At 43.5% G+C, this 25,562-nt stretch overlaps 1 protein-coding gene across 5 annotated transcripts in view; it reads right to left on the reverse strand.

The window, feature by feature from the left end:
• Positions 1 to 25,562, reverse strand: part of PAG1 (phosphoprotein membrane anchor with glycosphingolipid microdomains 1) — a 182,241-nt gene that overhangs the window by 44,905 nt on the left and 111,774 nt on the right. The window contains exon 5 of one of the 5 annotated variants that reach the window (XM_090040235.1): positions 6,971 to 7,049. The exons of the other annotated variants lie outside the window; for them this stretch is intronic. The gene's annotated coding sequence lies outside the window, so the exon portion shown is untranslated. The remainder of the gene's footprint in view (positions 1 to 6,970; positions 7,050 to 25,562) is intronic. 5 annotated transcript variants of the gene reach the window in all.

A 25,562-nucleotide genomic window follows, 5' to 3' on the forward strand; every position in this document is an offset into this window, starting at 1 on the left:
TTGCCCATCTGAATGTGGCTGATACTCCAAAGTCAGTATCAGATAGCAGTTTAGTAGCATTAGTCTTCCCCCCACCACAGGCCAGTTCCAACCTCCTTGCCTATGCAGCCCAAGTCTACTTCTCTCCCAGCCCTTTTCTGCTCAGTTGCAACCTCAAGTCCACAGTTTCTCTTACCAAAACCCAACCCCAGCTTTCCTCCTCAATTCTAGTCAATGGCTCCATACACATATGTAAATAATGAAACAGAATTCTCTCAAGTTTGTTTTCCTGGTAGAGAAACTTACCCAGAGCCACATATACAGGTATTTGAATGCTGAGGCCCTGAAGAGTAGAGAACTTGCAGTGCTCACACTGTGCAGCTGGGGAAAAGCAGGGTGGCAGGCTGTATACACATCTCAGTGTGCATTTTTGGCTCCCTTAGTCTGCCTGGCGACCAATGGCAACAGTACATAGGGCAGCCCTGATTGGCTGCCCCAGACTGCCCATGATCAGCCTGTGTTTCCTTGCAGCACAATGTAGAGATTGTTCAGGGGATGTGTTCTGCTCCTTGCTGGAGCAGCAGTCCAGTGAGTGACCTCATACAGACATTCAGTTTCTCCTGAGAGAGTTGCTGTTTTCCCCAAGAGAAACCCCAACATACAGATGTTCAGGCTTTTTCTGCCAGAGTAAGGATGGCTGCTGTAGAAGAAAAATAACCAGGGTAACAACCAGGGTTAAATCACCCCCAGGAGTTTCCCTGGAGAGAACAAATGTCTGTACATGCTGCTTCTTTTAGAAGAGAACATAGCCCTCCAGCATTGCCCACCCTGCTTTCCCAGGGAGATGGTGTGTTGCTCCCTGGACTCTGCTGCTCCCTCATAAGCCCAAGCTGGATCATGCTTAATTGTTTTGTGAGGATTTGTAGTCATGTCTGTTGCAGGAACCATCAGAGGACTAGAGCATTCTCAGTGAAATTGGTATCTTTGGTGATTTAGCTGCCAAACACTAAGAATTCTCCAATGAGCATATGCAACTGAACCCTTTCAAACTTGGCTGAACTAGGGCAGATTCCCATGGGTACAACAAAAGGCACTTCTTTCACAAAATGGACCCTCTTCTGCCAGGTTTCATGCTTTTGTTATAAAACATGGGGCCACGGGAGCATTTAAAAAAAAATGTTGCCAGAGTTTTTTTAAATGGCAAAAATGAGGTATTTGTGCACAAGCTTGTTCTTACACTGGCTGCAGTATTCTGGATGAAACATTCCAAAAGAAATATATGTATATATGTTGCCCTGTGGGATCAGGCCAACTCTCAGGGTCTCAATATTGTGCTGTTAGACAGGAGGGTGTGACACAATTGCACATATACAAACACACAAATCAATTAGGTGCACGCACGTGCGCGCACACACGCACACACACACACTCTCTCTCTCTCATACACATCCAAACCAGCCTAGGCACATGCATACCTATCACCAATTAAAGCACATACACACTACACACTAAAAATTAGACAATCAATTGTCAATACCTGCACACTCACTACACATACACAGATCACTAATTCATATATCATGCACACAATGTGTGTGTGTGTGTGTGTGTGTGTATACACACTCGTGCGTGCATACAACTCACCTACACATAGGTAAGTTCCTAACGTGGATGGTACAGTATATATGTGTGTACTTGAGGTACCTGGGATACTTGGGGGAAGGTTCAGGTGAGAAAGAGAGAGTTAAAGTGTAGGGAGTACAAGTTGCCAGAACCCGTGGACTAGAGAGAAGCTGACTGAGGAACTGAGGCTTGGGTTTACTTAAGATCAAGTGGCCCAGGGTTACTCGAGGTCACTGGTACATGGGAGTGGGGGAAAAAAAAGCCTGGTGGCAAAGAGGAGACAGCCAGGAAAGAGAGAGAGACAGAAACTTGGGAGGGGAGCTTGGGGCTGAAAACTGAGGCAGACAGCTGAGATATTGGGGGGGGGGCAGATAAGTGGTGGCAAGGAGGAGACAGCCAGGAAAGAAACTGAGGCAGAAACCTGGTTGCTCAGGGGAAAAGGAAAAGGCAGTGGGGGTAAGACAGTGGCAAAGAAACAGGGGGTCTGGAGGCAGAGCGGAGTTCAAGACAGGTATTGGAGGTGGCAGTGAGTCAGAAGCAGGAGAGGAAGAAATGAGACAGAAGTTATAAGAGCAGAGATTGGAGCAGGGCTGAACCATAGTAAAGCAAAACCCAACTCAGGGGTCCAAATAACAAGTTTATTAAACAGACAACATGCCACACAGCCCATGAAGTTATTGGTTCTTTCTCTCACACACACACACTCACAATGGCAGCAGGAGAAAGAGACTCAGTGGAAGGGTTGGAGTTGAGGTAGGGAAGAGAAACAGAGTCCAAGACCTTGGTTGAAGAGGGGGTGGGGGTGATAGCTTCCTATTCAGGCTGGAAAGGGGTACTTGTCCAGTAGGTGTTGTCCAGAGGGGGGGTTGCTGGCAGGGCCTCTGGTTGGATAGGTGGTGTGGCATGGTGCTGGTCCAGATGGAGAGGGCATCCCTAGGAGTCAGTCTTCACTACAAGATGCTCTGGGCAATTTGGTGGTTGCGCCAGAGGAGAAAGCAGAACTCTTTAACCAATTGTTCACCTCTGTTTTCTTGGGCAGGGACCGGGACTTCCCCACTGTGATGCAAGGCAGACTCGAAGGGAGTGCCTCCAGACCTCACGTTGGGGAGGACCAGGTTAGAGAGCTTCTGGAGGGGCTGGACGTGTTCAAATCAGTGGGTCCAGATGCTCTCCACCCCAGGGTGTTGAGGGAGCTAGCTGGGGTTATTGCAGGGCCCTTGGCACAGCTTTATGAGCACTCGTGGTGCTTGGGCCAGGTGCCGGATGATTGGAAGGTAGCCAACATGGTCCCCATCTTTAAAAAAGGGAGGAGGGAGGACCTGGGCAACTATAGGCCTGTCAGTTTTACCTCAATCCTAGGGAAACTCTTTGAGAAGATCATCATGGAGCATATGTGCGATGGGCCGGCCTCAGAGATGATGCTCAAGGACAACCAGCACAGTTTCATTAGGGGCAGGTCATGTCAGACTAACCTGATTGCCTTTTATGATCAGATCAAAAAAGCCTTGGATGCAGGTGTTGCCGTGGATGTAGTCTTTCTGGACTTTAGCAAGGCCTTTGACACCATCTTCCACCTCATCCTCATTAAGAAATTGGGTGACTGTGGCATTGATGCCTACACAGTCAGATGGATTGCAGATTGGCTCAAGGGTCGCACTCAGAGGGTGGTGGTGGATGGGTCATATTCGACCTGGGGAGCAGTGGGCAGCGGAGTCCTTGGGCCCACGCTGTTCAATCTCTTTATCAACAATTTGGATGATGGGGTGAAAAGCACCCTGTTTAAATTCACTGATGATACCAAAATTTGGGGTGAGGTGAGCATGCTAGTAGGGAGGGAAATACTGCAGCAAGACTTGGATAGGTTACAGGGGTGGGCTAGCAAAAACAGGATGCGCTTCAACACTGACAAGTGCAGGGTGCTGCACTTGGGCAGTAGTAACCAGTAGCACACTTATAAGATGGGAAACTCCCTTCTTGAGGTCATGGAGGCAGAAAGGGATCTTGGAGTCACTACTGACTCCAAGATGAACATGGGCTGACAATGGGCGAGGTCACGCTTGGAAGGGCTAACCGGACCTTGCCATGCATCCACAGGTGTATCTCTAGCAGGGCCAAGGAGGTGATCCCCCCCCTCTATGCAACACTGCTCAGGCCACAGCTGGAGTACTGTGTCCAGTTCTGTGCGCCACACTTCAGGAGAGATGTGGACAACATTCAGAGGGTCCAGAGGAGGGCCACCCACATGACCCGGAAATACAGGGCAGACCCTACAATGAGAGACTGCAGGACCTGAACCGTCACAAGAAAAGGCTGAGGGGGAACCTGGTGACTGTCTATAAACTCACTAGGGGGGACCAGATGGGTTTGGGAGAGACCTTGTTTCCCCTAGCGCCCCCTGGCATAACAAGGAATAACAGCCACAAGTTGTTGAAGAGGAGGTTTAGATTAGACATCTGTAAGAACTACTTCACAGTTAGGACAGCTAGGATCTGGAACCAACTTCCAAGGGAAGTGGTGCTGGCTCCTACCCTGGGGGTCTTTAAGAGGAAGCTTGATGCCTACCTAGCTGGGATCATTTGAGCCCAGTTTTTTTTTTCTCCTGCCCTGGCAGGGGGTAGGACTTGAAGATCTATAAGGTCCCTTCCAACCCTACTTCTATGATTCTATGACTACCCCTTTTATGGGGTAGACTACCTCTGATCTCTTATGGGGAGGGCCTGTCCAGGCAATGTCAGTCCTGTTCCAGAGGGCTCCAGATGTTCCTACTGAGCATATGCAGCCTTGGCACAATCGTGGGTTGCCTCACCTTTTGTTTCTTGAATGCTGGGGGTGGTTCCAATGGCTGGGTCCTTGCTCCAGGTATTGGTGTTGATGGTTTAGTCATTCAGAAGGAGCTATTTTTAGACCTACTGCCATTGTCTCTCAAACACCCTAATTCATCCCCAGTCATTCAGGAACGAAGTTACATAGGATGGGTATGTGTGAGTCATGGGTTACACAACCGGGCATGGGGATAAGATGGAGGCTTGACATTACAAGATGGAAACTTGACATGACTTATGCTAACTCACATATATAGGCCTAAAACAATAACCACACAATATAAAAGCAATAAAAAAAAAATCAATACAAAACATAACAATTATTACTTATAAAACAGTGGATATCCATATCAAAATAGCAGGGCACTTATTTTCATAGAGGGGATAGAAAAATAAAACTTACTAACTAAAATAAAATGTTAAAGCTTATCCTACATCTTAGCTTATTTATACTTATCTAGGGAATAGAGAGAAAAAGTCAGAAATGGTTGGGGAAGAGGAGGGAATGTGTTTTAAAATAAATAAATAAAAGAAAACCTTGGGGTTTTGCTACATATTCACAGAGTGAGAGAGAGAAAATAAATTTGAAAACTACAGGCTCAATTATGTCATTTCAGAGACAGTTCTGTTTTGGGGGTGTTACCGAGAAGAAAATTATTTGCAATGACTTCTTCCCCCATATTTGAATTTGTAAGAAATGATGAGATACAAGTGCTCCTTGTCCTCCCCAGCTTCATTGGGGTGTCTGTCGTCTAACTGTATGGAAAGAAGGGAGCTTGTAAGGTGGCAAGTACAGAGACTGCAGTGGTGGCACATTGACATAACATGCCCCTTGCATTCTCTCCGCTTCTTAAGGGTAACTGATAAAGAAACAGGACACAATCTGGTCCTAAGTTTGATTGCCAGAATACATTACTATGTTAAAATATCTATCAATTACCAGTATCATTTTCACTATTACTATATGGCAAAACAACACGAAGATGAAGTTAAGGCAGTGACCACACATAAGTAATAAGAAAAACATATTTCAGGGATGTAAAAAGTTATTCTCCAAATAAGCTTCACCAACCCAGGTAATTTAGAGCCAAGGTTACACTTATAATATGTTGAGCTGTCAAAATGCAAGTTAGAGCCCAGCTGGATAAATGCTAGAGCTTGGTAGATTTATGAAGGGGGCTACACAACAATGCTTGCAATTGTGAGAGATTAGTACCACCATAAATTTCTAATTAAGGGAATTTAGTGCTTATACTCCTAAAACAAACTTTTTTGGAAGATGCATTAGATTTTAAATCCTCATGGTGATAATGGAGTTAAGGTTGTTTGGGCCACTTTTAAAAAACTAGTTACTTAAATAATTTATGCTGTTATTTTCTCCATATTTCAGTTTCTCTTTGCCTATATGGAGGCTCTTGCAGTGTAGCTATCGTCCCATTGAATGTCTCTGACTGAGATAATCAATAAAAAGGAACTAATCAATTTCACATTTATCAATTTCCCATTGGTTTCACTTTTGCAGTCCTGGGCATTAACACAAGTATGAAACTTTTGAGCTTCAAATGATACAATGCAAGAGAATGTTTATTTGGTAGAGAGAAAACAAACAGTCTTACCACCTACCCAAAACCATCGTTAAGCCCTGCATTGAAAATATTTTCTCTATACTGTACGAACACCTTTCTGTACAGAAGAATAAAAAGATCCTTGGAGTTAAAAAATTTAAATTTTAAGACCATGTTCTTTTAGATCAGATAGAGAGAGAAGATGACTTATTTCAAGAAATCAAAAACTGCTACAGTAAACCATATGTGCATGAAATTAAGACCCACTCCTGCAAGATTTCTCTACATCGAGCTCCCACTGACATTGTTAAGAATTCCATATGCAAAGGGTTTGCATGACTGGACATGTTTTGGTGCTTGAATAAAACTCGCTGAGATGGACTTCAATGATGCAGTGTATTATACAAGAACATGACTTTCAGAGAGTCATTTGCATTGCAGGTAATCAGAATCTCATGTCTGTGACTTGTAAAGCCTCTCTGATGGATGCAGTATACCGAGCTTCTGATCTCTCCAACTGTCTTTAGCGCCTGCTATATACAAAAGGCCCAGGAAGAATATACAGCACATGCGAATCCTGTAATAGCACTAAAAAAATAGAAGATTAAGGCCTGAGGGAAAGATCTGGGGTGGCTCTTCAGGTAACTCCAATTCAGGCTTTGGAATGCTTAAAAATTAGACCTTATGCCCCTGATTCAAAGAAACAGGACTAGTTGCCTAGGCTCCCTACATAGTCAATGGAGAGAGTTGGGTGCCTTCAATGGGCAACCAAATGGACCTGAACACTGAATGGGGAACTGGCTAGTTAACCAAAACACTAAGTTTACAGGCATGTTTGCACTCCTCCATCAAGAAAGCTTTGGTGTCCGAGTCAAAGCTGCACATTAGGTGCCCTATCTGTCCAGAGCCCAGATTCCTCTACCATTGCAAGAAGCCTACCTGATCAGGGATGATGAATTTTAAGACAGGGAACATCCTTACCTTTTACATCACAGGCTACTGGTTAGAGTAAGGAGACTTTAGTTCTGGTTTCTATTCTTGGGATGCTCCAAATTGGGCCCTGAAATTGAAGTGCCCCAAATCAGTAGTAATTTATGATTACTTGAGCCTTTAAATATCTAAAAAGCAGAACAAAACAAAAAGCCAGTCTCTTTGGTATCTGTGGCATTACAGAAGAATTCAAAATTGGCCTTTTCCTCAGTAAATGCTGACCTACCAAGATGTACTGATCACAGTATGAATTTGGATATTTGTACTGTCTCAGAAATCTAATGATTCTATGGATAATCTAATGAGGGAGCATGCAAAAAAAAATAATATAAAGAACAAGAACCTCCTGAAAGATGGGGCATGTCACTGATGACAAACAGCTGCTCTATTTATTAGGATTCAGCAGGCCTATTCTATTTAAAATTCAAATCAAATTTACAATGCTCAATGACATGTAAGAACTGTCTTTGCAAAAGCAATGTAAATTACATTTCTACTGTCATGCTGTTCTTTGACACCAAAATAAATGAGCCATGAATTTAAGGTGAAAGTATGCATAAGATAAATACTAACTCCCTCCCCTCCACATCGACACACACACACTCCACTGACCTAGACCTTAAATATATTAGAAACTGCTGCTCTATTATGCTGGGTTAAATTATACCCCTCACATCCCTTCCTTTCCCTACCCTTTACTTTTCTCTGCCTTCTTGCTATTTCTCCGTATTTAAAAATGAGCTTGTAATCCAATTTTTTTAGGGGAAAAAAGCATACTTGTCTAACTACTACCTCACCTTTCTCTCCTGTGCTTCCATGTCCACTCTCTCAAATAATAATTAAAAAAACAAACAAACCAAAAAACCCCACATTCTTTGTGTGGCCCAGAATCCGTCCTTTAGTTCTCCGAACTCATCTCCTGACTGCTCTTCAGCCACCTCACTTCACTGAAACTGCTTTAACTCAAGTGACCTTTCTGACAGTTTAGTTAATGGCCCTTTTCTATCACTCTTTCCACAGTCCTTGTCATTGTCAGTAATTCCTCCTTGGACTTCTGCTGTACAGAGCTTACCAAGTTTTATCTTACATGCTTTTCCTAATGTACTTAAGGTCACTTTTTTCTCCTCTGTCAAAGACCCCCCTGAGCTTCTTCTAGGTCCACTGCACTTTTCATTCCACACACTTCCCTTGGTAATTCCACTCATTCCTACCATTTCAAATACCAATTGTACCTATTTCTTTGGGTTCACCGGTGCCTCCCATCTTCTAACACATTTGTCTTCATAATTTCCCATGAAGTATTTCAGAAAGTTGCCTGAAGGTCAACCTTCTCACAGCTGAACTCTTTTTTTTCTTGCCAGATTCTCTCCCTCTTTCTTCACCACCATTCCTCCTGCCCAGGTCCATCAGTTTCCCCTCACATCCAGACTCTTACCACATCAGTGCTTGTTATCCTGTAACTTCTCTCCCTGCGGCTACATCCTCTTCAGCCCCAAATCTAGTGTGGTTGTCTCCACCTTAGGTACCTCTCAGTTTGTCAGATGAATCATCTGGTTTCCTCACCTCTCACCTTCCCACAGTGCTTCTCATTGCAGTCCCGTCAAGACACTCTTGACAAAATCATTATTCTCCTTACTGCTCTGGCCTTGTCATTCTCTTTTAGTTTCTTCACTAGTTACCATTTGTTTGCCAGTTCAGTTTATGTTGCCTATTTCTATCTTCAATGTTGTCAGAGCTCTCTGTTTACCTGTCTGTTGGCATTCATCTCCATTTTCCCCTTTGGCAAAGGAAAACCAAAAAAGTGAACCCTCCCCCCATAAATTGATTATTTTTCCAAAACTAAATTACAGGTGTGGATTTAGAGGCATGCTTTGTGGGTGAGAGATCTCAGGGAAATGAATGAAGAAACTTACAGAGTAACAGGACACTGAGCCTGTCACCCCTGAGGCCTTATAGTGGGACTGTTAAATTTGGAGTTTCAAATGAAGATATACACAAGTACAAGTACATAGTTGCCCAGACCTTCCTTATAAAATCTAGACATCAGCCAAGTGCCATTTATGTATATGATTGCATATAGTCAACTGGTAAGGGATGCACGGGGGTGCATGTGGCTCCCCTGATGGGGCCAGTGCCCCCCCGATGACCAACACTGATGCTGTCGGTAGGGCTGGCACCACCTGACAGGGTTGGTGGCTTCTGTGGGTGCCCCCCCAGATTCAGGAGGCACCAATCAGTCATGTGATTGCACATGTAGATAGCTGATGTGTATATACTCATTGGATCCAATATTTGTGCACATAAATCAAGTATGCATAGATGTGTGCCATTACATGCATGTAACTTGGAGAATCTGGTCCTAAATATATTGATTTCTATTTATGTTACACAGTTCAAGCACAGTAACTACTCAAATAGCACTTACTGGTTCATATAAGGCTTAAAGCACTGGATAAACAGTAATTAATATTATATGCTCACCGTGATATCAGGAAGTAGTCTTAGTTATTCTTACCTCCTCAGTTATTTTAAATGAAGCAATTTAGTTAATTATCCACAACCCCAAACTTCCCCCATAATAAATCAATCAATCTGAGGAAGTGACATGGATCACTCTTTTTCAGCTGCAGTTTACCAGCTTGGCCTGGATAAGATGGTAGAGGCCAAACTGTTCAAAAGCAAATTGACAGTGAAGGCTGTATCAGAGAGTTTATAATAGCTCTCACACACATTGTTTTCTCCAGCCATTACCAGCCAGATAATGAGTAACCAGTGTTAAGGGAACAAAGCATTATCTGATGAGTGACCATGTCAAATATTATAGCTTAGTTAGAGTATAATGTTCTTCCTTCCCACACCCCCACAATAGCCCATGTTGTTTTCTGGCTTCAATGAGATAATTATACTGGTATTATCTCATGCTTTAAAGCATATAGGGACACCAGTCTCTTTGTGAAATCTTTTCCAGTTCTGACATTAGTATTTCTGATAGCTCTTAGTTCCAGGAAAACCAGTTATTTGTTACTAAATATAATCTATTTGCAATAGCACATTGCTATACATAACCTCTGCTACACCCACTTAACTTTTTATCTTTGTGTACTCTGTGCTGTGTGAGAAAGATAAAGTAGATCAATCAATGCTGTCTTGTGCACTGGTATAAAAATATGTTGAGAACACATAAATGGTACACCTTTCCTAAATCCAAAAGCACAGATTCATGTAATGCTGTCTCTTAAAAAGACTTGTCTTCAGTGGAATCAAGGTTCTTAAGACACCTTAAAACCTCTTTAAAACATGATGGTACGTGAGTCAGTAATACATCTTTAATTGAACATACTGGGGTTTAAATCAACTCAATGCTATGCTCTTTGCTACATTTAAAAATAATTCCCTACATTTGTTAAGCTGTAAGAAACCACCTAGCAATTTCATCTATTCTGGAAACAGACCTTTATTCTCCTGACAAATATCATCCTCCAGGATGACCTGGGCTGCTACCAAATATCAGTGGGCCAGTCTCTGAGTGTCTATATTCTGGAGACCACCAAGGAATAATAGCAGGTCCTAAATTTACAGGATTGTTGTGCTGCATGGGGAAGCTGCTTGCTGCTGCGAGCTCTGCATGGCACTGGCGACGTGTCCCTGTGCGTGCAGAGGCAGCAGTGTGGGGTTGTGCCTCTCGCTGCTGCTGCACGCACAGGGGACATGTCACCAGGGCAGCATGGAGCTTGCAGCAGCAAGGAGATCCCCATGTGGTCCCGCTGTTCCTTGCAACACTGGGTCACACCCACTGGGCTGCAGAGGCCCCGGGGGAGGGCAGGAGCCCAAGCCCAAGGTGCACACTTACTCTGCATACAAATCTGGGGGGCATGGGTCCCCCCTGCTCCCTGGGAACATGCACTGTGGTGTGGCACTGCCCCCTCCCCCACTGCCTGATCCAGTAGGCAGGCAGCAGGCAGCGCTGGGGGAGGGGAGGAGCTGGGCTTTGCTCTGCTGCAGAAGCTGCTGCTGCCGCCTGCCAGGGACAGGGCTGCTGACCCAGGTCCCTGGCCCCATAGCCCTGGCAACTGGAGGCTTCCTCCAGCAGGGCTGGGGGGGCAGCAGCAGGGCTGAGGCGGGCTGTGGGGGGCCTTTCATTTTAATAATGGATTTTGGGGTTTTTATAAGACGATTTTGCAATTTTTTTACTAGGGAAAACCAGGATCCTCGACTATAAGGTATATTGCCTGAAAACACCAAAAGCACTCTAACTTGCTAGCAATGAAGCAAGGGGACAACAGCAGTCAGCATCCTGCTGCAGCAAGGGCAGTTAAAATGCACTCATGGGGTCCTGAGAAGAGGGCCATGACCCCCTGCTACAGAGGAAGGCAAAAACCCTCACAGTCCATACCACATGACCATGGATTAATACTCCTCCCTGATCCCAAACTGGGAATCAGTTTTGCCTTGAGCTGAGAAGCAAAACAGTAGCTCAGAACCTCTGAGTTTTAGGCCCAGAAGCAGCACTGGCACACCTCAGTCAAAGTTCCCAGCCTTAATGGCAGCCAAAATCCTATGCTTCTGAGAAAAGTGAAAAAAAACGGTCCAGACACCTGCAGCAACAAGAGGGGGAAAATATTTCCTTCCTGGCCCCATGTGGTAACCACCAAATCCTAGACGCGTGGGAAAAAACAAACACTCTCCATTTTTCAGTGCAACCTGGTGACAGCAAGCATAATGCCACATCGCGCGCTTCTACTGTACAGCCAGAATCCCCTGTCTGTGTCCCTTCCATAAAATTACTCTGGCTCTTTTAACCTTCTTTCACAACTAAGGCAATTGTGGAGCTCTGTCTTATTCTCCCGCTCCTCTCCAATATCCACCTGCTTTAGGAAACAGAGCTCTTTGCGTTATCTCCCAGAAATCTGTCTGCTGCAGTTTACAGAGCACTCCAGGCACAGCTATTTCTAGAATCCCTGACCAATGCTTTTCCAACCTCTTCTTAAAACCCTCCACTGCTGGGGATTCCACAGTCTCCCTCGACACTCTATTCCACTGCCTCGCTGTTCTAACACCATGGGGAAGTTTTTCCTGATAGCCAATCTAAACCTACTGTGCTGCAACTTCAAGCCACCAGTCCACATCCTCTTCTCTGCAGCAGTGGAAAAAAAGACAAAGACATTCTCCTTCTCTATTTGTCCATACCCTTAAGAAACATTTAGGTTCACAAATTGACTAATGATTTTGCATCCTAGGAAAAATCACTGAAGAGTTCTTATTTTTAGAAAGTACCATAGACCTATTTTCTTGATATCAGATCTCAGGTTGGGCAACCAAATATGAAGGTACTGAAAATGACCAGTGATGTTTGAGTAGGTAGAGAAAAATAATAAAAACACAGTGTAAGTACTGTATATCGAAAACTGATTCCCCCACCCCCCACTCCCCCGCACCAGCAATAAGGCGTTATGGGATCTGATTCACAATCCCACGCACATATGTTATGGCAGGAGGCACAAATGTGTGGATCATGCATTAGATTCCATTGTGCTTTTACTTGCAGGTGTAGGGGGCCCGCAGAGCTTATAATCAAAACAGACAGGACAGACCGGGGGTGGGAGAACTGGCATATACTTACCCCTTTTTTAAATGGAAAACTGAAGCACAGAGAGTTTAAAGATCACATGCAGATCAGCCTTTCACTGAAGGAGACTTCAGGAGGCTACAGATTGGGCATCAAGGTCTTTATGGCATTCACAGAGAAAGCTTTGTACCTCCAAACAACAGTCAAGACTGAGCAGACAGTGAGAAAGGAGATGCACAGACTGAGCCAATAGGGATCCTTAAGCAAAGTGTTTGGCTGAACTCTCAAGAATCGTCAGAGCTCAGGCACCATTATCGCCTCAAAAATTAAGAGCCTGGAGGGAAGATGCCTCACTGACTGCTACTGTTGGTCACCTTCTTTATAGTAGTCTAGTAGTTACAGCATTCTCCTAGTGGAAGTGGAAACTGGGTTTCAGGCTCCTTCCTCAACCTGAGAGGACTCAAGCCCACATTCCTAACTGCCCAAGAGACTGCTCTCAGCTTTAAGATACAGAATAGTCTGGGTGAGATTGTTTTCCATTCCTACAGGTGACAATGGGACACTGGGAAGTCAGGAAGTCAACAGAACAAGATACACTGACTGGGCTAGAAGGAAAGCAAGTAGCATGACTAGCTCAGTGATAAAGACATGACATTGAGAGGAAGTAACTCCTAGGTTCTGATTCAGCAGTTAATTTTGCTTTTCAAACATTATAAAGGGTCTGTAGTTGAAGACTGGAATGCTTCTAGCTGCACGTTGTGGATGCTACCAGAAATAAACTATCTTTAACATGCATGTTAGGAAATGTTGCTTGGTGGCCTGTGACATATATGATATGGGCTTTATTGCAAGATCCTTATTTTTGTCTTTACTTCTTTTTATTTTGCTCTTAAGTTATAGCATAGTGATGTCATTCATTCCATGTTACGAGACTGGGATAGAGAACACAAGATGGAGCAAAAAGCATGCCAAAATATCAATTCAATTAGCGAAATATATGTTAGGAACTACTTTCAAGTCCTAACTAGTGTGACCTCCTACCAGTGTTATAAAAGGAAATAAAACTGAATGTTGGGGGTTTTTTGCTTTATTTTCTGACACTATATATAGTCTATTTTCCTGCTTTCCTCTGGTGAAGAGAGTAAAATAAATTCTGAATTGTGTCCCAGCAGGTTGAGGCAGTGAAAGGTAATTTTTGGCCCTTTGGGAATGATTGGCAAGGAGGGTTTGTACTCCCCTCCTATAATGCCACATAGCAAATGTGATTATAAGATTTAATGAATTGCAACTAATTTAATTTTGAAAATCTTCACACCTAATGCAAAAACAGCTTTCTCCTTCCAGATTTAATTGGGGTGTTATTTTTCTAAACTATGTAAAAGAAGCTCTTCATAAAATTATATATGAAAATGTATTTTAGAGTTCTAATAAACTGAATTATCCATGCCATTTTTCTTGGGATCCTTCCTGACACCTTGCTAGATCATGAGTGGATCTATGCATATTAACTATGGTATGAAAACAGGTGGAGACAGGAACAAATTTCAGAAGGAATAACATGTGAAATTATTTCTTAAAACAAATCTTTAACCCAGCTGTCACAGACTAACGCTTTATAATCTACAGTTTGTTGCCTACATGTGTACAAATAGAACGTTTACGCACCAGGACTAAATTCTGGCCTCAGATGAACATACAGCTCTCTTGGGCTCAAGAAAGAGCCAAAACACATTTGCCTGAAGGCAGAATTTGGCCCAGAGCCTGTAATTTTCAGTTTGTAGATTAACAGCCAATTGACTGAAAATGCCAAGGTTTGCTCTTCTGCCTGGCTCTTGGCAGCGATGTTATTTTATCATGGTTTGTTCTTTAGGAAAACATTGAGGAAGTTCCCCTGCATGACAGATCTCTGCCTCTGTCTACCCCATTCATATTATTTGCACTTCTCCAGCACCCAACCCTACCAAACTTGGCACTTACACAAACAAACAAATACACAGTCCCTGCAACAATGGACTTAATTGTAATTTAAACATAAGAGCTGCTACAGGACTGTAGCAAACTACAGATGGGCTTGGGAAGGGAAGACAAAGTACCATATAATATGGCATAGTTGAGCAGCTCAACAAAGCACATGTTGGTAACAAATCATTTGGATTCCTGTTGTTGTTTTGACCTGTCTTCAGTTTTTCTTGTTGGTCTCAGCAGAAATGAGTCTCAAGAACATAGGGTACTGAAGTTTGAGGAAACACTAGATTGGATACACAATGCTCCAGGGACAGAAGGCTGAGGCAAAATGGATCAGATGATGGAAAAACAGCTGTGCAACAATGGTGGTCACAGAGAAGAAACAGCCAGTAATTTTGTGTTCTACAATAAGAAATACTGATATAGTCAATAATAAATATAGACTAGGCCTGTGTGAAATGGCAAATATTCCATTTGGATTCAGCCAATTCGGAGGGACAGTGATTCGATTCACTGATTCAAATCACTGTCCTGATTCGATTCGGCCTAATTGGATCCAAAGATTTGGCACCACTTTGGACATTTGGCCATAGACTAAACAGGCAGCAGTCCTTGACACTAGACACAGCTGCCTCTAGCTGGTAAGTCCATTGTGGTGGGCAGAGGGGCATGGGGGGGCAGATCAACGCCCCCACAGCAAGGGAGGGATTGGGGCTGGCACAAGCTGCCCAGCAGGAACGCAGCCCTGGCTCTGCCCACCCCACAGAGTGCGGCCCAGCAGCAGGAGCTTGCCACCTGGAGCGCAGCCCTGGCCGGGGGTGGGGGCGTGGTTCATGCTGCTGCGCGCCCCTGGTCCAGGAGCTGCTCATATGGTGGCTTGTCTGGTGTTTCTCGCCGCTACTCCAGCCACTGGTTCAGGAGGGCATGGGGTGGGGGCATGTGCCCCAGGATCTGTGCGGGGCAGGCAGGGTTGGGGCTGTGCAGCGGAAGGCGCTGGGAATGGGGGCTATGCCCCCCCCAGAGCTAGCTCAGCCAGCATGGGGCTGGCGCAAGACCGAGCCCCTGTGTTGCCTCCAGACAAATGGCATGTGGTGGCAGGAGTTAGCCTGGCCTCCCCATGCCTCATGGATGAGCAGTGGCTTCGCCCTGGATAGGCGAGTGGCAGCAGGGCGTGGGGTGGGAATGTGCCACATGAAAATTCACTGCAGGCCCCCCATAGCGCCTACTCCACCGCCTGCCCTGATCTGGAGGCACACACTCCCCACTTCCTCCCCCTGCATGCTCTGCTGCCACTCGCCCAGTTGGGGTGAAGGCATTGCTCATCCGGGAGGTGCAGGGAGGCTGGGCCAGTTCCCGCCACTGCGCACCACTTGTCTGAAAGCAGCCCAGGGACTCAGTCTCACAGATGGGCGAGTGGCAGGGGGTGCATAGCGCTTGCTTCCCGCGCCTTCCACCTTTCATCCAGTCCAGCCCCAGCCCTGCCTGTCCCTTGCAGATCCTGGGCCACACACCTCCACCCCATGCCCTCTCAGACCCGGTGGGAGCAGTAGCAAGAGCTGCTGGACAAGCTGCCGCACAAGGAGCTCCCAGACTGGTGGTGCGCAGCAGCACAAGCCGCCCCACCTCCTCCCTGGGCAGCATTTGCCCCAGCTCAGGTCCAAGCCGCAGCCCCAATCCCTCCCTCACTGTGGGGGGCACTGATCTGTCCTTCCATGCCCCTTCCCTCCCCCCTCCCCCCACAATAACAGTATTACCAGCTGGAGGCAGCTGTGTCCAGCGTGGTCAAGGACTGCTGCCTGTTTAGTCTATGGCTGAATCTCTGAATTGGTGCTGAATATTTTCTGAATCGATTCGGAATTTTTAATGGGTCTCCCAATTCAATTCGGATTTGGAGATTCGGTCACCAAATTGGGCCAAATCTCCTCTGAATCGAATTGGCTATCGAAGCTTCACACAGCCCTAATACAGAATATTACACTGGAGGTGACAAGGACATCACGTTCTTTCAACTGGAGAAAGACAAACATAATCACATGACACATTTCTAGAAGCTCTTTCACATACTGTACAAAAATACCTCCAGTCTTCAAGGACCTTCATGAACACAATCCTCTACTTTGATAATCTTGTGTCTCTCTGTATAAGTTTCATTCACTTTGTAGTGCTAAATAAGTCTGTCTTCATTCCTGAGATACATTCCTCCCTGCACCTCCTCCTCCTGCACCAAAGGGCAAACTTTTGCTGCTACTCTACTGTAGCTTCCCTCTTCTCACCGTTTCCCTATACCTTATGTACTTTCTGAACATCTAACTCTTCTGTAATGCAGGATTTAATTAGTTCCCAAATCATTCAAATCTACAGTTCTCATCCACTCTCAACATTTTTACTGAAATATTTTTTTCCAGAATTGTCTGTTGTGACCACTGTATGACAGAAGACATTTACATGATTACTTTAGAAAAATATTTAGTAGAAATACAGAAGCTCACTGATTACTTTGGCTTCTGTCTTGTTAATACTTGTTTGCTTTTCCTAATCAATTCATATTTATTTTCACTGTTCTTTTCTTCCCTTCTCTGTTTAGTACTGGAATTGTCATTGAATGCATTAGTTAGAGCTCTGGGAAAGGGCTGAGATGAGAGCTAATGAAGATGCAGATAATACAAATTATGCAGTTTGGTAATGGACAGGGAAGGATGAGAGGAACTGTGAGGGGCCTAAACAAACCAGCTGAAATGGGCTTTTCAAAACGGTTTTGATTTTTAATATGGCACAATTAGCAAATACAATACATTGTCACAAGATACTGAAAGAAAGCCCTGAATAGGATTCAAAAATGGATTTAAAAAAATACAGATATAACAAGAATATCATGTATTAAAGTAGCAAATATTAAAATAGTTTTGAAAGGAACAGAACTTCTCTTACTGTAGGACATAACCTAGCCTCTGTTAGAGGTTAGAAAGGAACCTTTCTCGGGATCATGTTATCCTTAAACCTGCCTATCACAAGGAAACTGCATTTATTTTTACGTCCCTTTCAAAGATGGCTATTGTCAGAAAAAGGATAGTAGATGGTGCATCATTGGTCCATTGACTTATGCTCCTCTATTACTTAGTTGTTTTTGAAAAACTCACTGTCAGTTACTGAGATCCATTTTAGATTTTGAAACCTTTTTAAATACCACAGTGATGAGAGCAATAAAAGCATCTGCACAGACAGATGGGGTGCCATCATCTTGGACATTTTTCTTATAATATTCCAACCTGGTACTACCAACACTGAATTTCCCCCTGCTTGCATCAACAGGGACAGCATTAGCTTAGTTGTGGTACCTGCATTTTTATCACCATGTCATGGTTTAACTGTGATATATCCAAGTCTTATTACCATCATGATAGAACTGCTATCTGCATGTCAACATTAATGTGCTCAAAGTTGCTCCCGCTTGTGAAGGTGCCCTAATGAAACACCAATCCAAAGGGAGATTTTAAGAAAAGTACCAGTTTTTGCAGGCCCTGGCAGGATGCTGTTATTATCACCCCCTACCCCCAAGCAGGGAATGTTTATCACACCTAACTCATTGTTTATCAACCCATTAAGAAAACAAAGCCTCTCTCCATTAATTAATAGCACTCTTCTTAAACAGCTCTTCCAAGGAAGAACATTAAGCTACCTGTTGATTAGCTCCAAAAAGCCTGCCTGCCTGTTGTCTCCCACAGCCTGCCTGCCTGTTGTCTCCATGTGGTATGCTAGCTAATGCTGAGGTATCTGTGTAAAGCAGAGGGGAGGGGGAAATAATTCTTTTTTAGCACGGAGAATCCAGGCAGATGCTCTGTGCCTGCAAGTCTTTACCGGAGCTCTGGCCAGGGAGCAGAGAAGAAGGGCCAGCTGTGGAGCCAGCTGTGGAGCAGAGAGCCCTGCCCAGCCCAGAGAGCATGCTGGGATGCTGGGGGAGTATGGTTCATCTTTAACCAGCAAGGGGTCTGGGATGGACAATGCATATACTGATTGGACTGGAATTAGTTAAGTCTGATGCTACATTCAACCAGGTTTCTCTCAAACCAGTTTCAGCCATTTTGAAGCTGGTTTATGTGCACTGAATATCTGTTCTGTTACAGGTTTAAACCAGTTTCTGATTACTTAAACCAGTTTATGAGTAATGTCTGTACCTAGCCTTAAAGAATATGATTTTCAGCCTTCTCACTGCATGTGATGAGAGCGCAAGGCTAACTTAGTTTGGAGTGTTTGTTAAATTACTTGGTTTACCATGAAGTCTGACTGGTTATTCAAATAGTGGGAATAACCAAGAATGTGAGAATACGTTTCCAGGAAACCAAATGAAAGAACAACAACAACAACAAGTCCTTGTGTGGAATTATTTGCTAGCAAATAACCCATGCCTCAAAAAAAACCCCAAAACAAAAACAGCTCCTGACCCAAATAAATCATGGCTCTTATTTTCCCCTAGTTCATACAGATGAAATGTACCCAAAAAATGCATGCAGAAAAAAATACTCACAGTCTGCCCATGATGTGGAAAAATGGGACATCTGGTGCACAGGAGAACATATTACTACTGAGCATGATAAAAGTGAGGACAGTAAAATGATTACAAAAAGGCCAGGATAAGAGGAAGAATTCAGTTATTAAACAGGTAACCAGATAGTATCTGCTGTTGTTGCAGAAGGTCTGAGTTTTTTACCATAATATGAAGGCAAGGGTGAGCATATTCAGTCTACAGTATGCCCAGTTTATCTTTCTGTTCTTTTGTATCCGTCTCCTAAAACCTCTGGTTTGCTACTCAATACTTCAAAGTCATCCAGGCTTTTACATAGGGCTTCCAACTTTTTTTGCCCACCCATTGTCATAGCATGCATCTAGGGATGAGACTTAACCAGGGTAAAAAGACAGTGTGCAATGTCATCTTGCCCCGATTTAGAAGGTATCTCCCAGGCTAGATCGCAGGGTGGAACCATGGGCCAGGGAAATTCTACCATCTTTTAAATCTCTTCTATCACTTTCCTTCTTCCCCTTCTAAAGTACTTCCACAATTATTTCTTTGCCAGCCATTTCATTCTCAAACATCAGGTGCTACCACACCACATTTTGTGGTTCTCTATGTTAAGCATTGTAATTTTGTGAAAATAGTTTGAAGCTTAAAGGACAGTCTTCAGTGGGAATTTAATGAGAGTTAGTCCTTACTGAAACACATCTCTTATATTTCAGGAATAGACAGCTTATAAACAAAGCAGGAGCTCTGCAGTTTAAAATAGAACGTATCATTGTATTAACAGGCTTATGGCAATGTTACTAAGAATTTTCCTTTAGGTCTCAGCAGGCATGCACTGCTTCACATTGTGTAAGACCATCTGCTGAACAGGCAGAATCAATCTCTGAGTGTGTGTGCCCTGCTTGGTTTGTAAATTTACCTACTGTGACTAAGTACATAACTCATTACTAAAAACAGTCAGACCCAATCTTTCCTAAGGGTAAACTAATGTACCTTATCATCCTTTAAAGAGAGAAAAGATAAGCCATTGGTACGGCATTTAAATAAGATACATCCATTGAAATATTTACCTTTGTGACCTAAATCAATATGGAAGCCTGGGCTGCAAATCTTCTTCACGAGATAATTATAATTAATAATTGGCATTCCTTGAGCATTTTCACAGTGCTGTGCAAATATTGACTAATTAAGCCTCAAAACAATCCTGTAGGCTAGCTAAATACATTAACCTCTCCTATATTTGAAGAAGCACATGCAAAAAATTTAAGCCCATACAAGCATAGCTGGAATTAGACTTCGGGTGCTTCTAGTTCAGTGGTTCTCAACTTGTTTGGATCAAGGCACCCCTGAGAAAATACCAGCTCACAGTTTTCACTTGTTTTTTGACTACAGAAAAATAATAGAACAATTTTTCCATTGCAAAGAACTTAGATCACAACATGTCAGAATGTTTTTAACACTGGATTCCAATTTGAAATCTCTGGGTTTATCATGTGAATCATGTTTGCACACCTAGCAGTGCTAGCATTGTATGGGAGCTTTGAAAGGATCTCAAGCCAGTCCAGGCTGTCACGGCACTCTAGCTGATATTACTCTTTAGTTCTTACTCTGACACCACCTCACATCACCTATAAGCCATACCTAGTGAAGCTGTATGCTTTGAGCTATGTTTTTGGAGACTATAATTAAACCTCAATTACCCAAAGTCTCATGAACCAAAATGGTGTTATCTGAAGGTTAGACATGTCTCCCTAGGTTTGACTTCAGTACAGAAAGTATTTATATGAGGATGTCTGACTTCAGGTCTGAAGATTTACATCTTTATAAGTCTTTAGGCTTAAGGTCTTATTTCAGCATAGAAGAAGTTTTGCAGTAAAGATTTACACAGCCACATCCCTGGGAAGCTCTCTCACTGTCTCTAATTGCTGATGTAGACCAGCAGGCTTTGATGTTGGTGCTCAGCGAGAGTAAACCTCAGGCACTGATTTCAAAGCCTGAAGAGCTGGCAGCCTTGTTTTCTGGTTTTGAGCATCTCTTACACCCCACAGCTAATCTCAAGTCTATTGTCATAGAATTCCTGCCCATTTTTATTAACTAAATGTTACAAGATTATTCCTAAAACCAGAGTCAGAAATAAAACTTTGCATATGAGGATCTAGATGCTCCTTTGTTTAAAAAATTGTTAAAATATGGTCAATACATCCATTATATACCCATAATGAAAGATGACAGAAGTGTGAAGGTTTAGGTAGTGCCTTAGAGTATGAACAATTTGTCATTTATTACAAATCATGAAAACAACCTTACCATCATTAACCTATAGAAAAGCATCTAAAATCAGACTTCCATTTATGGTAGAAGATTTAAAAACAGTAACAGCTAGAAATATCAAGAATGTCGCTGAGGCATATTGATTCCATTAAATCCAGTCCTTTAATTTAATGGTCCATAGGAAAGGAAGGATTAGTTTTTAGATCTTAGTTTGCTGATTTAGTATACCACAGATGGCTTTGTTCCAGGGCTCTGGTATTAATCATCATGCCCAGAGGTGACAGACTGGTCGTTTCCAAATAATTTAATTATGGCCAGATTACAATGCACAATTTATATAGTAATATGGTAATATGAATCACATTTTTATTTGGAGTAACTCTTCCTTATCTGGAATATTGCTGGGTTTTTCTTGTGTTGAAATCTCTTTAGGGAAAGGCCCATGCTTTTGTACCATTGCAAAACTTTACTCACAATTTTGATGCCACATAATGCCTAAATCAATGAGATAAAAAGAGAATACTAAAGATCTGAGACTTATCAGGAGTCCAAGGAAGAATCTGGAATTTTTGCCTCACAGGCAAAATGTAGAAAATTTCTCTCTAAGCTCTGGTACTCTTTTGTGTCTTGTGATTGATGGCAGTCACTCATCGTGGTGCCCTGTGACCAGTGGGGTCCCTCAAGGATCTGTCCTGGGACCCATACTGTTCAACATATTCATTAACAATGTGGATATTGGAGTCAGGAGTGGACTGGCCAAGTTCGCCGATGACACCAAACTTTGGGGCAAAGCATCCACGCCAGAAGATAGGCGGGTGATCCAGGCTGACCTGGACAAGCTCAGCAAATGGGCAGACGAGAACCCCGGGACGTCATTCTCCCCTTGTACTCGGCCTTGGTGAGGCCGCAGCTGGAGTACTGCGTCCAGTTTTGGGCTCCACAATTCAAAAAGGATGTGGAGAAGCTTGAGAGAGTCCAGAGGAGAGCCATGCGCATGATCAGAGGTCAGGAAAACAGATCTTACGATGACAGGCTGAGAGCCATGGGACTCTTTACCCTGGAAAAGCGCAGGCTCAGGGGTGATCTGATGGCCACCTATAAGTTTATCAGGGGTGACCAGCAGGATCTGGGGGAACATCTGTTCACCAGAGCGCCCCATGGGATGACGAGGTCGAACAGTCACAAACTCCTGCAAGACCGTTTCAGGCTGGACATAAGAAAGAATTTCTTTACTGTTCGAGCCCCCAAGGTCTGGAACAGTCTGCCAGCGGAGGTGGTTCAAGCGCCTACATTGAACACCTTCAAGAGTAAATTGGATGCTTATCTTGCTGGGATCCTATGACCCCAGCTGACTTCCTGCCCTTTGGGCAGGGGGCTGGACTCGATGATCTCCCGAGGTCCCTTCCAGCCCTAATGTCTATGAAATCTATGAAATACCTAATCAACATATTGTACCTTTTTAATTCTAAAGTGACATGACTAGACCAGAATGGCCAGAAGACTATTAAGAAGGATGAATCAAGTTCCACAGTGACTGAATGAATATTTACGGCCAAGCTACAGCCAATGTCCTGCCATCCCAGGGTTTATTCTCCAACTCAGCTACCACAACATTTGGTTTTAAGGTCTCGTTCAGACTAATGGGTTGGGTGAGAATTTTCTTCCACTGACAAAACCAAGTACACGATAATATTCTGGCAGTGTGTTAGTATGTGCGCAATGACACTATAGGTGTCACTACTAGTTTGCTGGCATTTTTTAACCCACATCTCTTGGTTAGGCCAAAAAGACCTAACATGTCAGCTGCTGTGGCAACTTTGTCTGCACCAGGGCTCTCACCACAGATAGAGACAATGGTACTGCTCTAGCAGTAGCGAAGTTCTGTTAAAAAAAAAAAAATCAGGACAGGCACAGCTAAATGGACTCCTTTTCTGAGGTATACATCCAGACTGTTTTAACCTGTTAAAGAACAATTATGACACCTGCCACATTTCACATTATCACATTTTCTTGCGGGGGTGGGGGGCTTTCCTCTCTTCTCTTTTAGAGATCTTAGTCAAAATGGGGATTTACTTCTACTAGAGATATTTTTCATTGAAACAAGTGGCCTGGGGCTTTGAGTAACAGTAGCCCCAAGATCAAAAATAATCTTAGTGCTCTCATACCGTGCAGTGGATGTGTTCCCCTTTGTCCATATAAGGCTAGGGTGCAGATTATGGGCTAGATTCTGATCTCAGTTATAATGGTGTCTATCTAGAGTAATTCCAGAGTAGTCATGCTGGTGTAATGGACTGGTAATGTTAACCTGAAACACCTGCCACCTACTAGAAGTGGTATTCATACTGGAAAAGAATTTGGCATGTTCTGCTGATAGAAGTAACACCCCCATCCCACCCCCACCTGGATTTAAGAATAGGAGCAGATCTCAGAGGAGAGAAAATTTAAGGCTGGAAGAAGAACCCTGGAAGCAACCAGAACTGGGGGCCTGATCTTTATCCTGTTGCTGTTTCCATTTTTTTGTAATGAGGCTGAAATCCTGGAAGGGCATAAGTATGCATTTCCATGCTGTCTGAACTAAGCTTGTATAGCAAGTTGAGAAATTCATCTGCTCCTACAGTGATAATAATCGGGCCCCAAAGATTTGTATACCCTGCAAAGTTGTTAGCATGGCCATGGACAGATGTTGCACCTGCAATGCTCCAGAATTTGAATGCACAGATGTGCCCTGCCCTTGTAGCATCTCAGCAATGGCAGACGCATTATAAAAATATTCCTGAATGAAACAGGAACTTCTCTGTAGTGTTACATTTTGCAGTGCTACATACACCATCTGTACAGTATACCACAGTGCTACCAGGGGCCCTCTCAACTACTTCCCTACTTCCTCCCAGATTGCCGACAGCTAGCCTGTTCCCCATCCCCTGCTGTGGGTCCCTGCCTCAGTTCCTCCTGGACCTGCTAGAGGGGAGGGAAGCAGGCAGTGGAGACAGAGGCTACCTTCAGTCACTGACAGCCAGCCTGCCTGCTCCTCTTCCCCTGCCACAGAACCTTGCTGGCTCTGCAGTTGGGGAGGAGCAGGCTGTCAGAGCCATTGGAGCAGGGAAGGGAGCATAGGCAGGTTGTCAGTAGCCACCCCCTGGCTGGAAAGCACACCCGTGAATGCCTTTGTCACAACTTGTAGTGCTCCAGCCAGGGGTCTTTGCATGTCTGTTCCTGTATGTAGTACAACATTTTTGCAACTAAAAATGTAATGCCTGTCCATGGTCTGTATCATAGTAGTTCACTCTCTGAGTGCATATGGGTGCTGTAAAGGGAGGTTAGTAAGGCTTTGTTCCTTTCATTCAGAGTATAATCAAAGGACCCAGTCTTGGATTGCACTAGTCAGACAGTTTATATAGGCACAGTGCAAATTACTTTGGATTCAATCCCTAGTCAGGACATTGCTTGAGTAAGAAGACATGAATTTGGACGCGTCTTGAATTCTGCATAACAAAATGACACACAAAAGGCACAAAAGCCTAATTTTTAAAAATTTGCAAAAAATTAGCCAACAACTACTGTTTCTGACCATGAATCTGACTAACAAGAATCAGATTTCTTTTAAGTATTAGCAGAAGCTGTAATTTCTGAGAGAAATATTTTAGGTCAGATGTCACAAACCACATCAAAGACACTAAAAATGTGCAAGGATTCCCTTCCACCCCTAACAATGGTTATTAGAGCTTTTAGGGGAAAAGCCTGTGGCAAGCTTAGTGCTAATGACCATAATATAATACAGACATTTTTAGCCATCATTATCTAAGTGGCCTCAAGTGCTAATCAAAACAGGGCCTATTATGTTCACTTTAATGGAGTTCGGCTCAGTTATACTACTAAATGAAATAAACTGTATTAACTGAGACAGGCTACAAAAAAGATAAATAGCAAACAATGCACTAAGCCTGAGAAATTCTTTAAATCTACCATAAATTGAGTTACTTTCTACAGTATCCCGATTTAAATGGAATTTCTATAACCTGAATATTAATCTGTATAATATAATCTAAGTATTTCTGTAGAACCCAAGTATTAAAATAAAACTGTTGCTGTTCTACTATTTACAACTACAAATTAAGCAGAGCTCACATTTAGCTGGTCTTGCACCCTTACATTGTGAAAATGGTGGCATGTGTGAAGCCACACAAGCCTATTCTCCAACAACTGTGTGTACAGGAATCTTTTTCCCCTCGGTCTGATCAGACAGAAGGTAGGTTTATTCTTCTTCATCT

The sequence above is a fragment of the Crocodylus siamensis genome, chromosome 3 (genome assembly GCF_052110815.1).
Source record: "Crocodylus siamensis isolate JL-2025a chromosome 3, ASM5211081v1, whole genome shotgun sequence".
Lineage (NCBI taxonomy): Eukaryota > Metazoa > Chordata > Crocodylia > Crocodylidae > Crocodylus > Crocodylus siamensis.